Source organism: Choloepus didactylus, chromosome 13, assembly GCF_015220235.1.
Source record: "Choloepus didactylus isolate mChoDid1 chromosome 13, mChoDid1.pri, whole genome shotgun sequence".
Classification (NCBI taxonomy): Eukaryota; Metazoa; Chordata; class Mammalia; order Pilosa; family Megalonychidae; genus Choloepus; species Choloepus didactylus.
The window spans coordinates 65,959,149-65,965,949 of NC_051319.1; positions in this window are offsets into that span (position 1 = coordinate 65,959,149).

The window sequence follows — 6,801 nt, forward strand, 5'->3', positions numbered from 1 at the left end:
GTTGCAGTCTCTTCTTGAACATTATGAAAAGAAACTTGGTTGTATTTAGGGCAAACCATACAGTGTCCAGAACAAGGCCTTAATTTGGGCTCAGTAGTCCTCAGTATAGCAGAGGCTCTCCCACTTCAACCCCAGAGCTGCCCATCCAGAGTGTGCAATGAACAAACTGTCCTGACAAGGTCTCTTTGTTTTCCACAGGTAGTTTTGGCAGCCCACATGTGAAAACTCTCCATTTACAAACAGGCTCATCCATCAGCAAATGACCAAAATGGACCTTCCCCAAGAACCGAAACCCACTGGGAATCGTTCAAATTGTCCAAACCCATTAGTTCTCTTTTAAGCGAAACAGAATAAATAAACTTTTGTGCAAGCCAGAATTAAACCTGCTGCCTCCCAGTCACTAAAGGAAAGTTCTCTGAGCCTGCTGTCTCCCAAGGGCTTTCCCAAGGAGCCACAGTTCACTCAGTCAGCAGTTCAGTAAATATTTGTTAAATTGAATGGAAACTGAAAGAGTAGAGGCATTTGCAATATTCTAGTCTGTTTTCTAGGTATCTTAACATCTGAGTTGGTATTGAGGACTCCTGAGTAGTTCTCAATGTTGGACAAAGACCATCAAAACCCTGCTTGTATGGAAGATGGTTTAGTTTCTCCACGTGCCAAGGCACAGACATAGCTTCAGCCAAGCGTCTCTCCAAATCACAACTCACAATTTGGTCCTCTTTTATCTTCCAATAACATTGACATTATTAAAGTATTCCTTCCAACAATTTTGTAAATCTTTTCTTTCGGGAGTTATTGCTCTTGACTCTGTAAATGTACATCAGTTGCACTACGTAGCTGTGACGGCAGTTATGTTATTTAAGGATATTGCCAAAAAGGAGCAAGGATAGGCTCTGAAGTCACTGTTCATATAATTCATGTTTGAAAACTGAAAACTGGATGAGTTTAGAAGTAATCTAATTCAGAAATAAGGAAAGCTGGTCATTGAATGCGAGGATTTTTCCGTTAACTATGAATTCTACATAAAGTAGTTATTTGTGGATCAACAATCCATCATTAATATTAACAATGTGGTTTAGGAATCATAGCCCCATTTTACACATGAAAAAAACTGAAGCTCAGAGAGGATCAAATAAATTGCTCTAGGTGATACAGTAAGAGTCAGGATTCCAAACTGCTTATCCCCAAAACTCCTTTTATTTCCACTATATCACATTCAAGGATAGGCTCTTCCATGCTTTTTGACCTATAACCTTGACCTGTCCTGGGGGAATTGCCCACGTGGTTCTTTGGACTCCCACAGTTTTCTCTATCAACTTTTTCCATGGTACCGAAAATCCTTCATTGCAGTTTTTTTTAATGTATCTAATAGACTGTGACTTCATTGAGGACAGGGGTCTTGCCCTATTCATCTTTGTTTCCTGGCACCTTCCACAATATCTGGTACACTTGAACATTTATTGAAAGACGATACCAATGCCCAGATACGTGCTCACAGACAGAAATGCAAATTAAAACAACAATGAAATTTGATCTTTTTAGCCTACAGATTGGACAATATTAGGACATTTTCTAATACTGTTTTCTAGGCTGGGGGGTCGAAAATAAGGACTCTCAAACTTTGTTGGTTGCTGCAAAAATTATTGCAACAATTTTGTACAGCATTTTGGCAATATCTGCCAAAATTTTAAATGTATAATACTCTTCTAGAAATTTGTCCCTCAGACATACTGCACAAGAATCAAACGTAAATGTACAAGAATGCTTATCATGGTACTCTTTGTAATGGAAGAAAAATAAAAATTTCCTTAATGTCCTTAATAAGAAACTGCTCAAATTGTGTGACACATTCATATGTTAGAATACCATACATCAGAAGATAGTGCAGCCCAGTTACTTTAAAAAAAAAAAAATACATGGATGATCTTTGGGTACTGATAGCCAAATGCATGGAAATCTCTAAAAAGATATACAAGCAACTGATAACTGTGGTTGCCTCTGAAGAGTAGAGAGGTGAGGCTGCCTAAATGGGGAAACTTTTCATTTTCTATTCATCTGTAGTAGTAAAGATTTTACAGCAATCATGTATGAATTTGATAATGACTAAGTGAAATTATGTGGAATTCAATGAATGATATTATTTTTAAAAGTCTGTTAATTACAAAAAAAAAAAAAAAGTGTACTCAAAAAATTATGTACCCCTTACACCAATCACCTGCAACTTCTTAAAAGACTGTTTGGTGCCCAGAAAGAACACCACAGGACTTGGGCTCAGCAAAGCCTCGAGTTTTGTTTCAGATCCACTGCTTTATACACTTGTGAAAATTATACCAAACCTACGGCTTCTTGATTCATCATCCATAAAACAGGCAAAATACCACACTTCGTGGGACTACTGTGGGGGTTAAGGGAATAATAAACTTGAAACGTGCCACTTAGCACATGGCACATAGTAGTCCTCTCTTGATTATGATACATTCCCCATTCTCTTTGCCTCCCACAGACAGTCATTTCACCATTTAGTAGCCTCGTTCCCATGGGTGGATGTTGGAGACTGAAAAATAGAAAGGAAATCTAACTAGTGAATTTTGCTACTTACTAGTGCACTGCAGAAAAGAGCTAGAGAATGAAGGAAAAGGATAAGATAGCGATTATATAGAGATTCTTGAGTTAACAATACATTTCACTGTTTTCACAATGGACAATAGTTTCTGTTTCCTTTCTAGCTGAGAAAGCTAAAGATAAATCATTCTGAACTAGAGTGACCAACTTTTCCTGGTTTTAGATTGAAGCCCTGTATCCTGGAAACCCCCTCAGTCCCAGGAAAACTAGGTCGTTTTGTTCATCCTATAACTTTGATTGACTTGCCTATCCTCTCCTTCCCAGTGGCCTGCTTCACCTGAGGTAAACCTGGCCCTTCCCTTCAAGGCACTTTCCCAGAGTGCCTGGCCCAGTTAGACCCCACCCTGTCAGGCAGCCTCTCCTAGCAGGGCGGGCAGGGCTTTTCTGAAGCCAAGCAGGGTGCCCTGGGCTCCATTTGCATGTCAATGCCCTTTCAGCTTTCAGTGATTTCGGCTTGCCGTGATTTCGTTGCACGGCTGGTGCTCTGGGAACAAACTGAAAGGTTTGTGTGTGCTTGTGAATGCATGCCATTCTCTTTTCTTTGCTTTGCTATCTGTCACCTCAAATGGTGAGGGTTAGACAAACAGTTCCTTGAACTGTTTAAAGGAAAACCATCCCTGCCCAAACAAGGCAGATTTGGATTTTCTCACCCCAGGGATAATGATAAAGAGATTGGACCTTGGCCTGTGAATCCAAATCCAGTGTCTATTGAGGGATTGAAAGTGAATTCCCTTTTCCTTAAAAGTGGCTACCAAATTAAATGAAGAAAAGGCTTTGTTTGGGTTTGGGTTTGTTGTTCAGTTCTTCACAAGCCTTGCTTTCATGCATTCTGTCTGTCCAGGTCAGTGAGCAGAAAGTGCCTCCATGCACTGCTTTTCAGGCTAAGGGCAGGCCCAAGCATTGTCCCATTCCAAACACCAGTCAGCATTCAGAACAGATGATTGGTTCTTAGAAATCAACTGGAAAGCTAGCATTCCTGTGCCTCCAGTGGGGAAAAGGACAGGAAAAGAGAACCAGCAGATTTTAGGCTATTAAACATCCGTTGCTAAAATGGGGGCACCTCACAGAAAAGCAAAGCAGCCTAAGCAAAGAATACATAACAACTCCTACTTGTTCAGGATTCTGCAGCATCTCTAAAAACTCTGGCTCCAAGCTTCAGCTGTGTGGAAATGAAGTGTCCCGTGCATCCGTGCGTTCTTCATGACTCATTCCTTTCTGTGTTGACTAGGAATTTTCCATGCTGCCATGCAAGAATGGCACTTTACTTAAAGATACTGCGTTATGTTAAGCAGACAGTCTGTCATTACTTAGCAGCCACGGTACACTGTGGATGCAGTCCTGTTGTTTTTATTAAAGGGGTTGTCAGGATCTGTAATTCACACATCATTAACTGCTTCATTAAGACTACAGCAGCCCCGTGGGCAGTTTGAAGACAATGCAAGTAAATGCTCTCTACCCCTGAGCCAAGCAGGCATCTCCCCTGACTGGAGGGTGTGTCTGAAGGAGTGCTGTTTTTGAGGAAAAAAGCTTTTTCAAACTCTGGAGCATAAATGTGTAAAACATATTCACTTAAAATTGATTTGACTTAAGTTAAAAGCATTACTTTGCAATGAGCTGCACAATCCCACATCATCCATCAAAACCGAGCCGTCGCAGGCTGCAATGTGCAGTTACTTAAGCATTTTCATATGCCATAGCCTTTGTACTGAAACAAAAAGCAAGACCATGAAACACACAGAAGGGAAAACATCAAAAAGTTTATACATGGTCCATAAGATTGGTATTCCTCTGACATGAATTTTACTAAGCATTGTTTACATAAACAATAGGGCCAAATCCTGTTTTCCTTCAGAATGCATGTTTTCTCAGCAGGGGTACTGCAGATCTTGAAATGCAATACAGGGGCTCTAATTTCCCAGCGAAATCCTATCGTTAGTCTATTCCCTCAAAATAAACATGCCATATGGAGCCACCACCCCCCCCCCCACCCCCTGGCCAGCCCCCCCCGCCCCGATCAAACTGGTAAACAGCTATGATCATGCGCCTCTTTGGACCAACTAGCACAGCCAATGTAAAGAGACCAGTGCCATTTACACTCAGACCTGAGTGTTTCTTCAGGCCCTTTTAGCGACCACAGGTGTGAGAGGACACTGAGGGGCCAGGTCTCTGGCTGTACTGCTCTTTCAACTTGGTTATTCTTCTATATATTGAGCGTCCTCTTAAGTTGTTTGGTTTTGCTTTTATGGAAGAAAGGATTCAGTAACTAAAATAAGTTAGAAAAGCCCTGTGGTTGGACTCTCTTGATTCTTTTACCCTATCAAAACATTCCTGTCAGCATTACCATTTTCCTCAGAACCCTTCTAGAAAACTGGCTAGGTGAACTATACTATAACATAAGCTAGCATGTATAGGATTAAAAACAGAATGTGTTTATGCTTTCCAGAAAACATTTGCATTTTTACATAAACCTTTAACCACTTAAGCAAAGAGTTCAGTACAAATTTCAGGTTTTATGGCAGACTACTTAGCAAAGTCTTTTTTGCCATAGGAATAGGGTACGGAAGATGCCTGCCCGGTGCTTGAACTCATACCACCTTAGCAACTGGTTCTCAAAGTGTAATGTCCAGACCACCTACATCAGTATCACTTGGGAATTTGTTAAATATGCAAATTCCCAGGTCCCAACCCAGACCTACTAAATCAGAAGCTGAGACTGTGGCCCAGTGATCTGTGTTTTAATACACCATCAAGGTAATTCTGAAGCACACTAAAGTTTGAGAACCACTGACATAGACTACTGTCTGAGGTTCCCTAGAAGCAGAGCCTGAGATGGGAATCCTAATTGTGCCGGTTTGGATGAATTATGTCCCCCAAAATGCCATGCTCCTTGATGCAATCTTGCAGGAGCAGATGTATTAGTGTGGATTAGGTTGGAATCCTTTGATTGAGTGTTTCCATGGAGATGTGACTCAATCAACTGTGGGTGAGACCTTTGATTGGATAATTACCATGGAGGTGTTGCCCCATCCATTCAGGTTGGGTCTTAATTGTAACACTGGAGTCCTATAAAAGTGTTCACAGACAGGACGAGGTGTTGCAGCCAGGAGAGACACTTTGAAGAATGCACAGGAGCTGAAAGTGGAGCTGCAACACAACCTGGGATCAGCAGATGCCAGCCATGTGCCTTCCCAGCTAACAGAATTTCTCCAGATGCCATTGGCCTTCCTTCGGTGAGGGTATACTTGTGTTGATGACTTCATCTGGACATTTTCATGGCCTTCAGATTAGAACTTTGTAACAAAATAAACCCCCTTTATAAAAGCCAATCCATTTCTGGTATTTGGCATAATGGCAGCATTAGCAAACAAGAACACTAATGAAAGTGATTTATTAAGAATATTGTGCAGTAAAGGGTTATCTCAGCAGGCTTAAGATGTTCAAACACTGCATATTCCAGAGAAAGAACTGACTCTTAACTGGCTTCTGGGAGATAAACATATAAACCCTTGGAATGTCTTGCCTGATAAGAATGTGTTTGTATCTTGAGGACTTAGGCCACACCAGACAGTTTATGCTAAAAATATAATTTATGATGAATGCATGTTTTTGTTTGTCTGCAGTCCTGGACCACACTATATCAGTTTGACCTCTGAGGGGATTGGAGACAGGGAAATTAAGGTCAATCGCACAAATGTTCCATGACTATATGACAAACCCCCAATAAAACCCCTGAACACAAAGTCTTTGGCAAGCTTCCACAGTTGGCAATACTTCAAATGTATTGTCACACAGCATTGTTGGAAGAATTAAGCGCTGTCCATAGGACTTCAGTGAAAGAGGGCAATTGGAAGTTTGTGCGTGATTTCCCCTGGACTCTGCCCTCAGCACTTTGCCTTTGCTGATTTTACTCTGTATCCTTTTGCTGCCATAAACCATAACTGTGCATATAACAGCTTTTCTGAGTTCTGTTACTTCTAGTGAATAATCAAACTTGAAAATGGTCTTGGGGACCCCTGACACAGACTGCTCTCAGTAGAATCCTGTAAGAGAGGGATTGGGGCAAGGTAAGCAAGCATGTGGGCTCAGGTGAAGTCCAGCCTTGCCCTGATTCTCAGTAAGAGGACTTCCTTGAGGCAAATTATCTTCCCTTGAGGTAAGGAGTCAACATTTGATACACTC